Source organism: Phyllobates terribilis, unplaced genomic scaffold, assembly GCF_046119375.1.
Source record: "Phyllobates terribilis strain yellow unplaced genomic scaffold, ASM4611937v1 Scaffold_5__5_contigs__length_657084704, whole genome shotgun sequence".
In the NCBI taxonomy this organism is placed as follows: domain Eukaryota; kingdom Metazoa; phylum Chordata; class Amphibia; order Anura; family Dendrobatidae; genus Phyllobates; species Phyllobates terribilis.
The window spans coordinates 424,865,354-424,887,021 of NW_027362765.1; the positions used below are offsets into that span (position 1 = coordinate 424,865,354).

The window sequence follows — 21,668 nt, forward strand, 5'->3', positions numbered from 1 at the left end:
TTTTTTTTGTTTTTTTTTTATTTTATTCTTATTTTTACAGTTGGACACTGCGGGAGCAGACACTAGCACTCTCATCATTGTCCCTACCGCTGCTGATCGCAGCGCCAGCAGAGGACAATGATGAGGGCAGCGTTCAGCACCCGGCGCTTTGGAACTGTACCGCTGATTCACAGGCGCTGGTATGTGTCACTGTGCACATGTGCGGGACGTTTTGCGGCCCGTGCAGAGTGTAAAAAAACAGACATGTCAGCGTGTTTTGCCCACGGACACACGGTTCATGGAAACACACTGACATGTGCACAGACCCATTCATTTGAATGGGTTTACATGTGTCAGTGTCTCCAGTATGTGTGGAAACTGTCACCATACATACCAGAGATACTTACTTTTAAAAGAGCCCTCACAATGGGTCCCTAGGGTGAACAAATGCCTCGGCATGCATCCTGACAGTGACCACTGTTGAGCGCATATCTCCTGTGTGTATGAGCCAGACAATGACCACAAATGTAGTGTGTACCTAGCCTTTTCACACCGCAAAGAGTTAAAACAGCACTGAATTCCACACAAAGAATTGACATAATGCAGATTTTAAAACCCTCACTAGAGGTCAGTTTCCTCATGGAAATTTTCGCCTACTTTTTGTTCACCATATAATTTTTCTCTCTTTTTTTTTTTTCTTGTGGCCTTTATTCTAATCACAGCACAGTCTGGTTGGTGAAAATACTTGACAAAAAGGGTGATCAATATGAAAAAAAGATGTGCGAACAAAAGAAAGCACAACAAATAATTCTTGTTTATATAAATAAAACCATAACATTTATGATATGTTTCACAAGCTTAAACAAGCAAGTGTAACGGAAGGAAACATTTAATATTGTTGACAGCTCCTTTAGAGTTGGTACACACAACCATTTTCTCTGCATCCGATAAAAACGGTCCAATTATTCTGATCAGAGTTTGATCAGAGAGGCATCAGTTTTCTTCAGACGTGGAGAGAAGAAAAAAAAGAAGGTTCTTCGCCTTCTCCATTCTGTCAGTCCATGAAAAACGGACGCATAGACTTGCATTGTTGATTATGATCTGACACTTGGATTAAAATTGGACATATGCACAGCCCCATAGAATATCATAAAAAGGAGTGCTGCTCGTCCAAGAAAATCGGTTGTGTTCCCAAGCTCTTAGGCCACGGCCCCACTATCAGTATTTGGTCAGTATTTTTTTTTCAGGAGTGGGAGCCAAAACCAGGAGTGGGTGATAAATGCTGAATTGTTGACTTGTTTCGATTATACCTTTTCTCTGATTTGGCTCCATCAGAGAAAAGGTATAATAGAAACAAGGGCATCAATTCTGCATTCCTGCATTTAGACTGCAGGATTATCTTGAAATGAGCATTCCTAGGAACACTTGTTCAGAATAGTTTTGCAGTATAACTGTATCTGTATAGGATATAAAGGATCCATTTTGATGGGCTGACCGCGGCCATCAAAGGCGCATTCCCATTAATATTTTTTCATTAAATCTGTTTATATGTACATGTAATGTAGTATGAGTGTATTAATATACTCAACTATCGTCGCTTTCTCCAGGATCCAGTGCCGTTCGGTCTTCTTCTCGGCGGTGATGTCACCGCTCTTCAGACTCTTCGGCTCATGCTATGCTCTATGTGTGAGGCAGAAGTGTCTTTTACAATGTAAGTCTATGAATCCTCAATCTGTCACTCAATAGGCTTACATTGTAAAAGCCACTTCTGGGTCACATAGAGCGCAGTGTGACCCAGAGTCTGAAGCGATGACATCACTGAGAAGAGGAGTAGAACGGCGCTGGATCCTGGAGAAGACAGTAGGTGAGTATATTAAAGGGGTTGTCCACTACTTTTACATTGATGCCTTATCCGTAGGCTAGGGCATCAGTATATGATCGGCCGGGGTCCCGCACACGGCACCCCTGTCGATCAGCTGTTATCTGTCCCGGCAGCGGCAGCCACCGCCAGCCGGAAATGCTCGTCTGCGGGGCTCCACCGTTAAGTGGCAGTGGCCGCCACGGTGTACTGCAGATCCGCCTCCCATTCAATCGGTGGGGGCGCCGCGTGCAGGATCCCGCCGATCATACATTGATGCCCTATCCAATGGATAGGGCATCAATGTAAAAGTAGTGGACAACTTCTTTAACACACTACACTCCATACATGTATACACAGATTTAATGAAAACAATATTCATTGGCGTGCTTCTTTAAATGACCACCTATCAGTTATTTAATGGCCTATTTAGACAAGCCAGCCACACTTCCATGATCACAGAAAGATCATTCTGTGCACACAGAACATTAAGTTCATGAAATGTTTACACAGGACAATGTGCTGCAGAGAATAATTTTTTTTTTTAGGTTTTGCTTTTTTAAGCAAAACACTTATCAGGTGATTGTAGGACTATTTAGAAGGGCTGATAGATCTGGAACAAACGTTCCTTCCATAGTTCTTTTTCGACCAATCTGAACAGTTCTTAATAGTTTGATCATTACGAACACTAGGGGATTCTTGTACTTATATTTATTACGTTCTTGAGCAAGAGCAATACTGAGTAATTTTAGGATCATCATGACTAACATAAAGTAGAGGACAACCTCTTTAACTTTAACTTATCATTGATGACCTATTCTTTGGATAGGTCATCAATGTCTGGCCGGGATCCGACACCCGGCACCCCCACCGATCAGCTGTTTACCGGCGGCGGGGGCAACCGGAAACGCTCACTTGCAGAGCTGGCCGTCTACTGGTAGAGGCCAAGGCTTGGTACTGCACATCCGCCTCTTATTCAAATCAATAGGAGGCGGAAGTGTAGTACCCTGCGACGGCCACTATCAAAAGACCAAGCAGCTTCGCAAAGGAGTACTTCCGGCCGGCGGCTGCCGACACCGGTGGCAGCTGAGCGGCGGTGGTGCCGGGTGTCTGACCCCATATCAAGAGACCAAGCAGCTTCGCAAGGGAGTACTTCCGGCCGGCGGCTGCCGACACCGGTGGCAGCTGAGCGGCGGTGGTGCCGGGTGTCTGACCCCATACAATCAGACATTGATGACCTATCCAAAGAATAGATCATCAATGAAAAAGTAGTGGACAACCTCTTTTAAGGCTCATTTATATGGGCCAATAATCGGCAAATGGGCATTCGTCAGATGATTAGATCGTGAATTTTTTTTTTTTTCACAATGGAAAAGGAAAATTGACATATTTTTTTTCTGAGATCTGTTCAATTTTAGGTAAACAGAAAAAAATATATAAAAAAAGAAAGTGCAATAGTCTACAGTTATGGCCAAAAGTATTGAGAATGAGACAAATAGTAATTTTTCCAAAGTTTACTGCTTCATTTTTTGTAATGGCAATTTGCATATACTCCTGAATGTCAAAGAGTGATCAGCTTAACAGCAATTACTGTACTTGCAAAGTCAATATTTGCCCAGAAAATGAACTTTAACCCCCAAAACACATTTCAACATCATTGCAGTCCTGCCTTAAAAGGAGCAGCTAACATCGTTTTAGTGATTGATCCATTAACACAGGTGTGGGTGTTGATGAGGACAGGGCTGGCGATCAATCGGTCATGATTAAGTAAAAATGACATCACTGGACACTTTAAAAGGAGGCTGGTTCTTGGTATCATTGTTTCTCTTCAGTTAACCATGGTTATTTCTAAAGAAACACGTGCAGCCATCATTGCACTGCACAAAAATGGCCTAACAGGGAAGAGTATCGCAGCTACAAAGATTGCACCTCAGTCAACCATCTATCGCATCATCAAGAACTTCAAGGAGAGAGCTTCCATTGTTGTCAAAAAGGCTCCAGGGCGCCCAAGAAAGACCAGCAAGCGCCAGGACCGTATCTTAAAACTGTTTCAGCAGCGGGATCGGACTACCAGCAGTGCTGAGCTTGCTCAGGAATGGCAGCAGGCTGGTGTGAGTGCTTCTGCACGCACTGTGAGGCGGAGACTCTTTGAGCAAAGGCTGGTTTCAAGGAGGGCAGCAAAGAAGCCACTTTTCTCCAGAAAAAACATCAGGGACCGACTGATATTCTGCAAAAGGTACAGGGAGTGGACTGCTGAGGACTGGAGCAAAGTCATTTTCTCTCATGAATCCCCTTTTCGATTGTTTGGGACATCTGGAAAACAGCTTATTCGGAGAAGAAGAGGTGAGTGCTACCACCAGTCTTGTCTTATGCCAACTGTAAAGCATCCTGAAACCATTCATGTGTGGGGTTGCTTCTCAGCCAAAGGAATCGCCTCACTCACAGTCTTGCCTAAAAACACAGCCATGAATAAAGAATGGTACCAGAATGTCCTCCAAGAGCAACTTCTCCCAACCGTCCAAGAGCAGTTTGGCGCCCAAAAATGCCTTTTCCAGCATGATGGAGCACCTTGCCATAAAGCAAAGGTGATAACTAAATGGCTCATGGAACAAAACATAGAGATTTTGGGTCCATGGCCTGGAAACTCCCCAGATCTTAATCCCATTGAGAACTTGTGGTCAATCATCAAGAGACGGGTGGACAAACAAAAACCAACAAATTCTGGCAAAATGCAAGCATTGATTATGCAAGAATGGACTGCTATCAGTCAGGATTTGGTCCAAAAGTTGATTGAGAGCATGCCAGGGAGAATTACAGAGGTCTTGAAGAAGAAGGGGCAACACTGCAAATATTGACTTGCTGCATTAACTCATTCTAACTGTCAATATAACCTATTGGTACTCATAATATGATTGCAATTATATTTCTGTATGTGATATAAACATCAGACAAACACTAATAAAAACCAAAGGCCAGCAGATCATGTGAAAATATCATTTTGGTGTCATTCTCAAAACTTTTGGCCATGACTGTATATTCACATTTTTTTTGCCGAGCTTTTAAAAAATCTTGGCAACAGTGATGCAGTTTTATTGCAACTGCAGCAAAAAAAAATGCAACACAGCCTTAAAGGAATATTCCAACAAAAACATTTATTACCTAGTCATAGGATTGCTCGGAGTGTTACAGTTGATCTATGGCCTGCAAACTCGCCGTGCCCCTGGGATCCCCTCTGTCTCTCTCTGGAGCCCTTCTCATTGCTCCTCTCTCCATTCTCCTCCTGGGCCTCTCTCACTAGCCCCGACTCTTCTCTCAACTCCTCTGAGCGGAGCTCTTAGCTGCTTTTTTCTTGCCATAATACAAATTCTAACAGTCTATTCAGTAGGACTATCAGCTGTGTATACACCTGACTTCTGCACAACACAACTGATGGTCCCAACACCATTTATAAGGCAAGAAATCCCACTTATTAAACCTGACAGGGCACACCTGTGAAGCGAAAACCATCTCCTGTGACTACTACTTGAAGCTCATCAAGAGAATGCCAAGAGTGTGCAAAGCAGTCATCAAAGCAAACGGTGGCTACTTTGAAGAACCTAGAATATAAGACCTACTTTCAGTTGTTTCACACTTTTTTGTTAAGTATATAATTCCACATGTGTTAATTCATAGTTTTGATGCCTTCAGTGTGAATGTACAATTTTCATAGTCATGAAAATACAGAAAAATCTTTAAATGAGAAGGTGTGTCCAACCTTTTGGTCTGTACACTATAATATATACATACACTATATAATCGGATTATCCCGTCTCTCTGTCCGTCCAGGAAACCCCGCGTCGCTGATTGGTCCGGCCGCGGCCAATCAGCGACGTGGGATTTCAGAACAAGATGGTGGCTGTTAGCGGCTCATCTGCCACACGGAGGTCAGCGGCGATGCAGCCGGGAGCTCGCAGCAGAAGTTCCCCCGACCGGCGGACTACGTGGCGCCGCTCCCCGGTCCTCCCTTCACACTTGCCGTCGGGAGATCAGCGGCCCTAGCTGATGATCTCCCGACGGTAGCCGCATGGAGGTCAGCGACCAATCAGCGATATTGGCGCGAAATTTAAAACACCGCTGTCATGATTGGACGTGGCCGCCACCAATCAGCAACGAGCGCAGTCCAGCCGCGAATTGGCGCCGGATTTTAAACACGCTTCGCTGATTGGTCGCACCCGCCCGGCCGCGACCTATCAGCGATATTGGCGCGAAATTTAAAACACCGCTTCTCTGATTGGTCGCGGCCAGCCGCATTCACCGTGGTACGCAGAATAGGAGACCCCTGGCTGCAGCCGCAAATAGTAGTGATGTAAGCGGAAGCAAGAGCCGGCTGCAGCCGGGGGAATTACGTGCTGGCTGTGCGTGGTCAGCGATGTTGTCACAAGCAGTATTGACAACATGACGTAATTACAAAATTCATTAGGGGCCCCAGGGGGATACATTGGGGGGTTAATTTAAAGTAGTGCACAACCCATTTAAACACTGCTTCGCCCGGTTGATCACATACATATTCTAGAATACCCGATGCGTTAGAATCGGGCCAGCATCTAGTGTATATATGTATAGATAGAGAGATATTATATATATATATATATATATATATATTATAAATCCCATAATTCTGTTATGAAGACATCAGCGCCATTTACTGTGATCTGTCTGCTGATAATTACAGTCAAAATAATTTGTATACGTTTCTTCAGCTTCAAAAAAATCACGGACACCTAATAAAAAATTTTGCAGACAGGGCAAAAAAATGCTCTGTTTTTATGAAATGTTATGGAATTTCGGGACGGTTGGCAACCCTGCCTACGTAACTGCTGGACCTGGGTCCTGCTAATCAATTTGCTCAGCTCTACAGTGTATTTCTTCTTGCTTTTCCTGTGTTCAGTAGAGTCCTCACATTATTCACGTTTATCAGAAACTAGTTTGTGAATGAAGAAGAAACGCAAAAAATTTACTTTTTGAACTAAGGAGGCTTCCGAAGAACACACTGGAGGCAAGTGTGCATTTGCTTAGCAGCACCAACTTGGACCAGGAAAGAAGGAAGGATTTCTTAGAGTTTGAAGCAGTGTGGAGTGGTGAGAGCACGTCTAGCTGGAACTGAAAGACCATCATTGGCAATGAAGAGTGGTTGAGATGGACCAGAATGTAGAACTATGAGAATGTTTGAGATTGATCAACCAGACAATGCTCCTGTAGCGGCTGGGGGCCCATCGAGTGGGAAGAATTACTTCTCTTATTACCTTACAACATTCCAGGAAGATCTGGATAGGACAAAGAATCACAGATAGGGCAATACTGTAAAGAACAAAATGGTGGTGCGGATGATGGTAGCGCTCACCTGTAGGGGTTGTGTAAGAGCACAGCACCTGTAGAAAAAATTCATATGAAGGAAATACAAAAGTATATGATTATAACAACCTACGAATATCAAAAATAATTAAATCAACAAAATGTATTCAAAACCAGGTAAAAATATCAAATAAGTCACTTTATTGTTTTAAAAAGAATAACTTGTTAAATATATAGAACACAAAAGACGAGGTAAAAAAAGGGTTTTCACTCCCTGATGAAGCATAAGCGAAACGCACATTGGAGTAATGTTGTTGGAGGTGGTGGTGTGACCTTCTGGTCAGTTTCAATCTTTTAAACCCTGATGGGTCCACTGGATTTCATTAGTTCCCCTTGATGGAGCTTTAATATTGTGTTGGCACTTGCAATAATAATTTATTTGTTTATTATTGTTCTTGTCACGAGAAATTATTAATACTTATTTATCCTATTATATATGCATAATTTTTTTATGCACAGAGCACTTTATGTATCTGAATTGATTATGTATTATACCATATTTTTTCATCATGGTACACCCCCCCCCCCTTATGAAACCCCTTTTCATATCTTGTCTTGTGTGCTATATATTTTTTAACACATTATTCTTTTTTTTAATCAATATAGTGACTTATTTTATATTTGTGTCTAGTTTTGAATACATATTGTTGGTTTAACAAAACCTGTTGAAGCCTAATGTGCTGTAGCCCCGTGGCTGGAGGAGAGTATCGTCCGTCTAGCAGTTTGGCAAAGCGGAGATTATCATGATGTCCGGGCTGCGCTCATGGAGAGGATGAGATCCGAAGAGTAGAAGCAGAGGTTTTTATTCACACCAACACGTTTCGACGCCTAACCAAAATCCAAATGTCAAGGAAAAAAACTTTGCTCCTACTCTCCGGATCTCATCTTTTTCTGAGAGTGCAGCCCGCACACCATGTTACTCTCCCCTTACAGCATTCTGAGCATTTTTTAAATAATGTAGACCTGTCATCAAGTTAAAGTGACCAGTTTCTTCTCTTATTTTATTCCCACTCCTCACCATAGTATTCCCTTTTTTGTTTCTTTGTGATTTAAATCCATCATAGAGATGCTAATTTTATGTGCTTTACCAAGGGGGCATTGTATACAGGATAACAATGCAGAGCATCTTAAAGACACGCCCTCAAATAATCTTGTAAGCAACACCCCATTGGCAAAGACCATAAAAATTTGCATGGTGGATCTGTATGGCGTATTAAAAAAAAAAAAAAATGTTGGGAACCGTGGGAATATTAGAAGAGCAAAACTGACCAATTTTGACCTGGTGACATGTCCTCTTTAAGTCGCTGGACAACCCATTTAATGACGATATATCTTTAAAATATGGAGAGACATACATAGATATCCAGTTTCTTCTCAACGTCTTTGGAATCAACTACAGGAGGAAATGAGTTTTTACATTTTTATTTGCTTGTTTTCTTTGTAAAAAAAAAAAGAGAAAATTTCCAATATTTTCATTTATAAACCTAAACCAGCTGCATTACACTGTTTTTGTAATATTCATAATAAATGTAGGAATTTTGCAGCTGTGTTTCTCAATAGAAAGAGACGCGGGGGGAATTCTACATTAATTGAGGACAAACATTTTTTTTCTGCGCACCAGCCAGACTTTTTTTTTTCTATACAATTACAAATCTGCTGGCACAAAGGAAAAAAATCTGAAAGATTACAAAGCAGCAATTTTTTTGCTTTGCCCAGAGACCAGGGGATTATGTCATAACAACGCTGTAGATCATTTTACACTATATAAGCTGGAAAAATTACAATGACAAATAGGACTATTTTAATGAGCACCTGCAATTTAGCAAAATGTCAGCAAAACCCATGTTGGGTTGGATTTATCTGGTGTCTGGTTCGGAGCTGCAGACTCCTATAAATAGAAACCTGTTCTTGCAAACATATATATTATATTCCATCTGGCCTGCTCTTGACAGTTGGCATTATGGTTTCTCTAAGCAAAAATAAATCCATTTACCTAGCTGTACTAAACTATGGACATGGAGTTAAAATTAAATCTGACTTGCTAAATGTTTTCTCCTTGGATGAGTGAGAAGCGTACCTGCGTCAGAACAATTTTCTACTATATATAATTGGTTTTGTTGTGAGCAAAAAAGATTTTCACTGCTGTAGTCAAGCATCCAGTTGGGTCTTCAATGGCAATTGTCAAGCATCCAGTTGGGTCTTCAATGGCACTAGTCATGCATCCAGTTGGGTCTTTTATGACAATAGTCATGCATCCAGTTCAGTCTTTCATGGCACTAGTCAAGCATCCAGTTTGGTCTTTCATGGCACTAGTTATTTATCCAGTTGGGTCTTTCATGGCACTAGTCAAGCATCCAGTTGGGTCTTTCATGGCACTAGTCAAGCATCCAGTTTGGTCTTTCATGGCACTAGTCAAGCATCCAGTTTGGTCTTTCATGGCACTAGTCAAGCATCCAGTTTGGTCTTTCATGGCACTAGTCAAGCATCCAGTTTGGTCTTTCATGGCACTAGTCAAGCATCCAGTTTGGTCTTTCATGGCACTAGTCAAGCATCCAGTTTGGTCTTTCATGGCACTAGTCAAGCATCCAGTTTGGTCTTTCATGGCACTAGTCAAGCATCCAGTTTGGTCTTTCATGGCACTAGTCAAGCATCCAGTTTGGTCTTTCATGGCACTAGTCAAGCATCCAGTTTGGTCTTTCATGGCACTAGTCAAGCATCCAGTTTGGTCTTTCATGGCACTAGTCAAGCATCCAGTTTGGTCTTTCATGGCACTAGTCAAGCATCCAGTTTGGTCTTTCATGGCACTAGTCAAGCATCCAGTTTGGTCTTTCATGGCACTAGTCAAGCATCCAGTTTGGTCTTTCATGGCACTAGTCAAGCATCCAGTTTGGTCTTTCATGGCACTAGTCAAGCATCCAGTTTGGTCTTTCATGGCACTAGTCAAGCATCCAGTTTGGTCTTTCATGGCACTAGTCAAGCATCCAGTTTGGTCTTTCATGGCACTAGTCAAGCATCCAGTTTGGTCTTTCATGGCACTAGTCAAGCATCCAGTTTGGTCTTTCATGGCACTAGTCAAGCATCCAGTTTGGTCTTTCATGGCACTAGTCAAGCATCCAGTTTGGTCTTTCATGGCACTAGTCAAGCATCCAGTTTGGTCTTTCATGGCACTAGTCAAGCATCCAGTTTGGTCTTTCATGGCACTAGTCAAGCATCCAGTTTGGTCTTTCATGGCACTAGTCAAGCATCCAGTTTGGTCTTTCATGGCACTAGTCAAGCATCCAGTTTGGTCTTTCATGGCACTAGTCAAGCATCCAGTTTGGTCTTTCATGGCACTAGTCAAGCATCCAGTTTGGTCTTTCATGGCACTAGTCAAGCATCCAGTTTGGTCTTTCATGGCACTAGTCAAGCATCCAGTTTGGTCTTTCATGGCACTAGTCAAGCATCCAGTTTGGTCTTTCATGGCACTAGTCAAGCATCCAGTTTGGTCTTTCATGGCACTAGTCAAGCATCCAGTTTGGTCTTTCATGGCACTAGTCAAGCATCCAGTTCGGTCTTCCTGGGCAGTCTTTACATCTACAGCCGGCATTCTTGGCCAAGCATCCAGAGTATCTCTTGAAGCTAATGGGCACCAATTTGGTGCCTCCAGTTTCTGCAATTTAACTGCTGGGTTCACACAGCAAAAAGGGGACAACTGAGGATCTTCTGCTTAATGGCCATCATAAACCTTGAGCCAGCACAGATCTTAGCCGTTAATCGTATTGGAGTGGTGAGATGCTCATTTCTTGTATAGGTATACAGTGTTGTGCCATTATCTTTTTTTAAAGGTAAATTACAGTACACTGAACAATGTACAGACCTATGGTGTTCTGCTCCATACATTGCTTAAATCCAGCTGCTGCCTGAGCAGATTTCAGCTAATGGGTGGTGGTTCGGGGTGATGACCCCCAATGGTCTCTAATTGATAACTTATCCTATGGGAAGAGCCAGATGGCTGTATAACTCGGACAAGGATCGATTCGCAACACAATGCTTGGATTGGCCGTTGGCTCTCCCAACCTGAACTTGACAGCTGCATAGAAATACATGCTGTCATGCTCAGATCAGGAGAGAGGACGGCCAGCAGGATCATTTCGCTGAGATCCTCGTTACAGTTACATGACAGTCTACCTCTTCCCTATGGATAGGTCATCAATAGATTTGTTCTGGAAAACACATTTAACCTTGAGCCAAAGCAATGTGTGTGTAAAGTGTCCGAGAGCAGAAACCAAGCTGCTGTCTGGTTTCACTCTAGCACTTTACAGACAAGAGATGTCCCTGTCCCAGTGTGCGGTAGGGTGTGGGGTGCATCATACTCACTAATAGGCCACAGGCTTCCGCTGCCTCGAGGTTTCCGTTCTCAGGAGCCGCCGCACATAGGTTTTTTGTAACAGTCAAACTATTACTAACCAGTCCAAGTTCATCAGTGGGCACAGGTTGGATAGGGCACAGCAATTTGCACATCTTTCCTCCTTAGTACAACTTCTCTTCAGTCCTGCCACCCGTTCATCCTGGACTACCCCAAAGCCCACTGACTCCATCAGCCTCAAGGATTTGCTGTCCTCTAAGACAGTGCACATGGGATCAGCCACCTGCCCCCCAAGTAATTCCACATCCACCAACCTTGTGATGTCAGAAGACCAGGCCCGCTCCTTGGTACCTGGCCCGAGCCCTAGGCTCCAGACATTGCAGGAATGTCCATCAGGGAATTCTATTCCTTGGCACAGCCTGTTATGATGTCTTAGTCAAGTGGAAAACTACCACACTTCCTGCAGAGGTGGTGCACAAGTAGGGTCCCAATCCGTATAATAAGTAGAAGAAAACTTGGCACTCAAAGATATTACAGCACGCCACAGAACCAGTGGTGTACGCCGCGTTCCTGAAGCTGACATCTTTCTTCAAATCTTCCTCCTAACGGACTGTTTGACAACATCACTGATATAATTTCCCCCATCCAGCCTATAGCTGCAGGTACACTGATGAAGGTCCCTTTGGACTGAAACGTTTGTTTCTCTGTACTTGCTTATCATCATTAAATTGATCAAGAATTGCTATTTCTTTGAGTCAAGTTTTCTTCTACTTGTTATAATGTCTTGACATTTGACCCTGATCCCAACTGAACGTGTTCTATTACACTGGGTGCTGTCTCGACAGTTTGGGGAACGTTACCCATTAATTGTGGATCCGAGGAGGCGGCGCAGAATGTGGGTTCATCCTCTAATCTCACAACGAACCACAAGAGGCCACTTCCAGCGCCTGTATGTTGAGCTGCGCTGACATTCTTTGCATATTGACGAATGACCATCCCCACATGTGACCATCTGTTGGAGGAGTTACAACCTTGGTTGACAGCACATACAGGTTTGAAATTGTGGATATTGGTGCCAATGGGGAAAAAAAATGGAGATTCTCAAATCTTCAATTCTTCCATAATGGGTCGGTGGCTCCTGAACAAGGAACTGGGTGCCCCACCCCCACGGGTCCTAACTGGCTCCACTTTAGATCCAACTCTTTATGTTGTGGTTGGAGACTAGGACTTCCAATTAATACATGGTATTAAGAACTGGGGTATGTGAACTTTTGATCAGTGCCATTTGGATGTTCTTGGTTGTCATTAAGATTTAAAAAGAGAAAACACGGTAGTTTGACAATAAATGGCTTCACCCAACCAGTAACCATGAGTAGAGAAAAAGTTTTTTTGTTATCATTCATATTCTCTGAAACAAGGCCAAGAATGGAAACATTCTGCAGGGGTATGTAAACTTTTGAGCACAACTGTAGATACCTGGCCTTTTTTTTGGGTGCTGCCGAGCTACTTCTTGCTAGTGCTCGTGACTGTACTGATCGCAGCAGCTACGACCATCGTCTTGTAACATCACTCACTGCAAACATAATGATAAAAGCTGAAGTAAATAGTCTTGATTGAACACCTGTGTTCCTATGAAATATACATACATACATACATACATACATACATACATACATACATACATACACGCTGTATATCCTCCTATTTAGAAATATAAAGGTAACAGAGCATTTCAGAGTAACAGAGTAATGCCGGTCTGTTGGATCTCCGCCACTGGTATTACAGCCTAATATGTCGTCAGAAAATGATCTGTTTTATTTAACTCCTTCATGACCTGGCCATTTTCTGTTTTCTGTGTTTCCATTTTTTGCTCCCCTTCTTCCCAGAGCCATAACTCTTATTTTTTTATTTTTAGGTCAATATGGCCGTGTGAGGGTTTATTTTTTTTCGGGACAAGTTGAGCAATTCCACAGTTGTTTTTTGGGTTTGTTTACGCTAAATGCTAAAACTGACCTGCCATTATGATTCTCCAGCTCAATAAGAGTTTGTAGATATAGGTTATTTTTTATTTAAGTAATGAAAAAAAATCCAAAGTTTGTTAAAAAAAAAAAAAAAAAACATTTTCCAAGACCCGTAGCGTCGGGATCTGGGGCCGGGTGAGGGCTTATTTTTTGCATGCCGAGCTGATGTTTTTATTGATACCATTTTGGGGTAGATCCGATCTTTTAATTGCCCGTTATTGCATTTTATTGCAATGTAGCGGTGACCAAAAAAAAACGTAATTCTGACTTTTTAAAAAAAAAATAAAAATTGTTACGCAGTTTACCAATCAGATTATTTATTTCTTTTTATACATTGGTAGATTGGGCGATTCTGAATGCGGCGATACCAAATATGTGTATTATTTTTTTTGTTGTTTTATTTTGAATGGGATGAAAGGGGTGTGGATTAAACTTTTTATATATTTTTTTTAATATTTTTAAAAACTTTTTTTTTTTTTTTACTTTTTTGCATGCTTCAATAGACTACATCTAAGACTAGAAGCTGCAATTGTCTGATTGCCTGTACTACCCACAGGCGATGATCAGATCGCCTGTGTGTAGCAGTTATGCTCACTTGCCATAAGCGCTAGTTAACAGCCGCGGGTGGATTGCGATTCCACCCGCAGTTGTTAGGGGCACATGTAGGCTGTATAGATCAGCTGTCATGGGCCAGGGAGGGACGTGACATGTGTCGTAATAGTACGGTACATGTCTGAAAGGGGTTTTAAATCACGTTTTTTATTAAAAAAATATTGTTCAAAAATTGTTCTTGTTTTTATTTTCTATTTCACTATATTAATTTAGAAATTTTAAATTCTGAAGTCTTACAATTTTCACTTAGTCCACTAAGCCTAATTATGGCTTGATGCTTCTTGTGTGTTTACTGCCCTGCAGCTATCTCATTATCTTCACAGGCAGACACACAATGGAAGGTAACACCTATATGTATGTAGCACAGAATCCAACATGCATAATAGCTAATGGTCACAGTTCTCCCCCTCCCTGTGCAATGACATCTGCACAAGTTACAGATAGAGATGAGCGGTGTTCGACTCGAACTGTTCGCCAATCTCAAATTCGAGCTGCTTTGGGAGGTGTTCGAGTCGTTCGACGAACGCGAACGATTTGCAAAAAATTCGGCTGTTTGAGGTTATGTTCGATAACTGTTCGTGCACCAAAAGCGTGTCCTGCATGTCTGGCGCTATTTAGAGCACCAATCATGCAGGGATTGTCTGCCACTCACTGTAATGCCACAGCCATGGTGGTTGTGGCATTACAGTGGTTGCCCAAATCGATGGGAACAGTGCTCACAGTGAAACATGAAAAGCTGGAAATTCAGCAGCGGCATACACCGGTACCGACAATTTAGAACAGAAAGAATAGAGTATCACACATAGAAACATGTCAGTCACATATATAACTAATCTATCTAAGAAGTACAGTGACAGTGTTGGTTACTGTACTTGTCATTTAGTGTTAAAATAAAGGATTTATTAAAAAAAATATTAGTGTTTTCATGCACCGTCTCTTTAAAAAAGCCGGCCGGCAATTCAGCATCGGTACCCGACAATTTATAACAGAAAGAATAGAGCATCACACATAGATTAGATAGATAGAAACATGTCAGTCACATATATAAGAAGTACAGTGACAGTGTTGGTTACTGTACTTGTCATTTAGTGTTAAAATAAAGGATTTATTAAAAAAAAAATTGGCGTGGGGTTCCCCATAAGTTTAGTCTCTAGCGGAGGTTAAGCAGACGGCTGGGGCAGATGTTTGAAGCCTGGGAAGGGGGTAATACCCACGGAGCTTCCCAGGCTACTAATATCAGCCCCCAGCTGAATACCTAGCCTTTACTAGCTATTAAAATGGGGGACCCCAAAAAAATGACGTGGGGTCCCCCCTATGTTAATAGCTAGCAAAGGCTAGGCAGACAGCTGGGGGCTGATATTAATAGCCCAGGAAGGGTGCCATGAATATTGGCCCCCTCCCAGGCTAGAAACACCAGCCGTCAGCCGCCCCAGAAATGGCGCATCCGTAGGATGTGCCAATTCTGGCACTTAGCCTCGCTCTTCCCACTGCCCTGTAGCGGTGGCAGTGGGGTAATAGGGTTGGGGTTGATGTCAGCTTATAATGTCAGCTGACATCAAGCCCAGGTTAGTAATGGAGAGGCGTCTATAAGACACCCCCATTACTAACCCCATAGTCAAAGTAAAAAAAAACAAAAACACCCAGAATAAAGTCCTTTTAACTGAAATAAACACACAATTCTTTATTGTTCTAAATTAAACCATACTTACCGTCACGCCCATTCCAGCTGAAGCCAATGATCTCCTGCAATAAAAGTAAAATAATAAAGCAACATCATCCTTACCTTTCCATGGTTCCCAGGACGGCTCCAGCTCTGCTACATCGAGATGACAGGCTGGACCGCAGCAGAACGCAGCCATCCAGCTTGCCATGCCGAAGACACTGAGAAGCGTAGGCATGCTTGCGCTCCTCAGTGTCTGGCTGTGACGGCATAAAGATGAGCCGAGGTCATGTCCAATGAACTCAGCTCACCTCATGCACGTCACTGACAGCGTGGGAAAATTCTCCTGCTCAGCGCTTGAGCCGGAGAATTCTCTCACGCTGGGATGGCATTGAGATGACAGTCTAGATGACAGTCTGGATGTCTATGAAGGCTGGCATGCTGGATGGCAGCGCTCAGCTGCCATCCAGACTGTCATCTCAATGCCATCCCAGCATGAGAGAATTCTCCGGCTCAAGCGCTGAGCAGGATAATTTTCCCATGCTGTCAGTGATGTGCATGAGGTGAGCTGAGTTCATTGGACATGAGCTCACCTCATGCACGTCACTGACAGCGTGGGAGAATTCTCTCATGCTGACTGCAAGCGCAGGAGAATTTTCCCACGCTGTCAGTGACGTGCATGAGGTGAGCTTTCAGCTGCGATCCAGCCTGTCATGTGAATGTAGCAGAGCTGAAACTGTCGTGGGAACCATGGAAAGGTAAGGATGATGTTGCTTAATTATTTTACTTTTATTGCAGGAGATCGTTGGCTCCAGCTGGAATGGGCGTGATGGTAAGTATGGTTTAATTTAGAACAATAAGGAATTGTGTGTTTATTTCAATTAAAGGACTTTATTCTGGGTGTTTGTGTTTTTTTTTACTTTGACTATGGGGTTAGTAATGGGGGTGTCTTATAGACGTCTCTCCATTACTAACCTGGGCTTGATGTCAGCTGGCATTATAAGCTGACATCAACCCCAGCCCTATTACCCCACTGCCACCGCTACAGGGCAGTGGGAAGAGCGAGGCTATGGATGCACCATTTCTGGGGCGGCTGACGGCTGGTGTTTCTAGCCTGGGAGGGGGCCAATATTCATGGCACCCTTCCTAGACTATTAATATCAGCCCCCAGCTGTCTGCCTAGCCTTTGCTAGCTATTAAAATAGGGGGGATCCCATGTCATTTTTTTGGGGGTCCCCCATTTTAATAGCTAGTAAAGGCTAGGTATTCAGCTGGGGGCTGATATTAGTAGCCTGGGAAGCTCCGTGGGTATTACCCCCTTCCAAGGCTTCAAACATCTTCCCCAGCCGTCTGCTTAACCTCCGCTAGAGACTAAAATTACGGGGAACCCCACGCCAATTTTTTTTTTAATAAATCCTTTATTTTAACACTAAATGACAAGTACATTAATCAACACTGTCACTGTACTTAGAAACATGTCAGTCACATATATAATATCTATCTAATCTATGTGTGATGCTTTATTCTTTCTGTTCTAAATTGTCGGGTACCGGTGTATGCCGCTGCTGAATTGACGGCCGGCTTTTTTAAAGAGAGTGTCTTCTGAGCAGTTTGTCAGCTTTTGGACTCCTTTGAAGGTGTTTTCTATGTGTTTCTATGTGTTTTTGTTTGCCTGCCATTGGTTTTAACGGTGTTCGACGATGTTCTAAGGTGTTCGATGAACACTTCCATGAACATCCCGGTGTTCGACGAACCGAACCCGAACCCTACGAGGGTGGCTTAACACTAGTTACAGAGACTGCCTATAAAACATGTATTCATTGGTTACTTTGTCCATACTCCTACATGCTGTTAAAGGAAGTTCAGACAAGATGAGCACCCCAAGTTTATATACAAAAAAAAATCTACAATCAGAAATCAAGATATTAGAAAAAAGAATACATATCCGCATGTGTTTAATTACTATAGAATAACATGGGTGATACATTCTCTTAAAACTCTTGCCATAAACTTGCCACCCTTAGAAAACCTAGGTCATAATGACATTTTTACTGTAAGTGTAAGAAGGAAGTAAAATTGTGTTGTATAACTGGTTTGGTCAAGAAATCACTAGCAAAAATAACATTTTCTTTCCTGGAAGGTCTGCTACCTATTAAAACAAATATTTGCACGTTTCTAACATTATGTAAGGTATGTTGATACACATACAATGACAATTATAATTACAGATACATGTATACCTAGAAAATTAGGAATATATTACCATAGCTTGCCAAGACTAAGATAAAGTAGGTAATTGCTTATGTGGACTGATCCAAATTGATAAATAACCTCTTAAAAGGATTGTATGACTTAAAAAAAAAAAAAAAAAGAAGCTATTTTGAGTAGAGTACCCCAGTAATAAAAAGTGTGCCCAACATTTAAAACAGCTATAAGTATGAAAGGGCAGAGGTTTGTTTGTTTTTATGGTGAGTTGGAGGGGGCTATTACTTTTTGTTTTACTTGATTTAATAATATAAAAAAAATTAAAAGTTCCATTCAAAAGTTAGAATTCCCATACAATTTTCTACTATATGTCCCATGATGTTAGTAACTATATGGACAAATAACCCATAACCTCAGTCCTCTCCCACACCCATTAACACTACAATAGAATGCAATTATAAAGAAAAAAGGAATTTTAACACGCATATTTTTCTCTCTCCTCCTACCAATTTACAATCCATCAATTATCAAGTATTTCAATAGCTCTAGTTGACATATCCATGGTCCCCAAATTATTTTATGTGTTTCTGTTCTGCTTTTTTTAAATATATTAATTTCTCAAGCATAGATTTTGATTCCAGTGATCTGTCACTTGGCTGCTTTCTGTAGTTTTGATTTAAAATCAGTTTTATCAACAGGAGATTATCACAAGAGGACAAGTAAACTAGCAAACTTGCTGGCATGTAGTCCTCCATATTCATGAGCAATGCATAATCCCGCACCTTTCTGCCTATGCACAGTGTACGCAGAAAGCTGCCCATCAGTGGTGTGGGTGGGGTTCTACAGAGCTCAACATTCAGAGAACTGGAAGATCTGAAGCAGATGAAACAGATTTGGATAAAAACTACAGCAAGCCGCTCATCACATCACTGGAATCAGGGTCTCTGCCCAGACATCTCCAATTTTGGTATCAAAGACCTGGTGACATGTTCCCTTTGATTAATGTCCTCTTACTCTTCATAGACCCAGATAGAAAATCATATTTTCTGCAATTTCTGGGAAGGGTACATACAATGAAAATTAAATACTAAAATAGTTGTACCGCAACAAGACTTTTTTTACTTTAATAACCTGATAATTTGATATTATTACAAAAGTAAGACTGGTTCTACAAATCCAACTTTCACTGTCCGAGTTTGGACTAAGATGTATGTTTTCTTGCCGGTCTCCCGACTCTACACCCTCATTCGGTCTATGACCTGTGGCCAATCTGTACATTGTGACCCTTGCTCGAACCAGGAAACACTGATTTGTAAAACCAACCTAGGATGCATGTGGGTCCGACCTTTGGGACCTCTATTGTTGGGAACAATGACGCCCAAATCCCTTTCCTTGGCCAGTGAATAGGATCAGCATACACCTTCCTTCTCCGTAGAGATGAATAGCGGAGTGGGAACAGTCAACTGTATTTAGACCATCTCTAAGTTTGTTCTGCTTTCTGGCCAGACCAAGTTCTGGGCTCCTCGTTCTCAGCAAGAGCAGAGGTCAGACCTACATCTCATTTACCTCTACCACCTTTATGACTGATGCATAATAAAATTAAATTAAGGAACTGGCACCTTTAAATAGCGTTCCACTACTTATCCACCATATATTGTGTATAGGGCCAATCTCCATTGGAAACAGTTTTGCATGGTTTGTGCAGTTTTTGCAATCCCACAACCTTCTCATGAACTTGTCTATTTGCTCCTGGAATATTTTTAGATAACAGATGAAATACTTTTCGTTGATCAGTGATAATAGGATTATAGGCTGGATGAAAGCGGTGATGTCTTCTGAAAATATACCTGTGTTATCAAACAAGACTTCTGCCGGGAGTCATAATACCGCACCACAGTGAGCTTTGTCCACCCATAGCCGGTAAACAAGTACTTAAGGCCATGGTCCATTGGGTCTGTATGTAGTGGCAACAGGCTGCAAAATCAACCTATTGTGTCCTCGTGTGTCATCTATAAACATTGATGGGTATAAATAAACTAATGTAATAAATAAATTCTTATATCCCCAGATTCCTTTGTTTATAGGACGTCTGCTAGGTGGAAATATAAAAATAAGGAGATAAACATATTATTGTGGTCTCCTTTTAACCGTCAGTACCATTTCATGGTTCGTTTGGGGTTTCTGTCAAGTAGGGTTTCGGACTCTAGAACAGAGGTTCTAGATTGTTGAAGGGTTGATGGTGACTTGTAGGATTGCTGCTTCCAATAGGTGGCGCTATAGAGTTCAAATCCTCTTTTTCTCTGACGAGGTAATTTGCATATAGAACAGAGGTTAAAATCCTCACCTGCCTCTTCGGGCTGCGTTTCGCTGTTGGCCGAGTTGTGGCCAAGTAATGTTTGTTAACGTAAAGAATTTACAAAAAAAATAAGTCATCATCTGTGTGTTTCACTCTGTAACCTTACATAGTGCTTCTTAAGTCCGATTCCAGGCCAGTAACAAGCGATCTCATATATTTAAGTTGCTCGGCGCTTGTTTACACATGTTTTTCGAAAAGCAATGATGGTGACCGAACAATAGATACACATTGGATCATTCTGTCCCCAAATATATTACATGTTGTCGGCAGCACATACCCTTCTTTACATGGGGTGATGTTCTACTGACCGGCATTTTTGAATCAGCTAATAATTAGGAACAAGCATTCCTACGAATGCTAGTTAGCCAATTCACAGCTCGTCAGTTATAGAGTATATCTGTCTTGTACATCTATGAGATATCTATAGGAGGTGCCATAAATTTATAATCAGCCATGCATCTATCTTTAGAAGAGGACCCTAATGAGCACCCCTGTCGGTGGAGAGGTGGCTGGAATTCCCATTTAAATCAATAATATTTACACCGATCTCTTTACTGGCAGTGTTGTACGATGGGGCCATTTTTTTTTTTAGATTAATGCAAATTCAGTGGGTGGGACCCACTTCTAATAGACATTTAGAGAATATACTGTGAATCAGTCATAAGGATACAAAATGGGAATAAGGCCACGTTCAGTATTTGATCAAAACCAGGAGTGGGTGAAAAATGAAGTGGTGACGTGTTTCTATTATACAGTGGGTACGGAAAGTATTCAGACCCCTTTAAATTTTTCACTCTTTGTTTCAATGCCGCCATTTGGTAAATTCTAATAAGTTCATTTTTTTTTATCATTAAAGTACACTCTGCAGCCCATCTTGACTGAAGAAAAAACAGAAATGTAGAAATTTTTGCAAATTTATTAAAGAAAAACTGAAATATCACATCGTCATAAGTATTCAGACCCTTTGCTTACACTCATTTAAGTCACATGCTGTCCATTTCCTTGTGATCCTCCTTGAGATGGTTCTACTCCTTCACTGGAGTCCAGCTGTGTTTAATTAATCTGATAGGACTTGATTTGGAAAGGCACATACCTGTCTATATAAGACCTCACAGCTCACAGTGCATGTCAGACCAAATGAGAATCATGAGCTCAAAGGAACTGCCCAAGGAGCTCAGAGACAGAATTGTGGCAAGGCCCAGATCTGACCAAGGTTACAAAAGAATTTCTGCATTACTCAA

General features: G+C 41.9%; 1 protein-coding gene across 13 annotated transcripts in view; it reads left to right on the forward strand.

Moving 5' to 3' along the window:
- BLNK (B cell linker) overlaps positions 1–21,668 on the forward strand; it is a 443,283-nt gene that overhangs the window by 330,200 nt on the left and 91,415 nt on the right. The window lies entirely within an intron of this gene.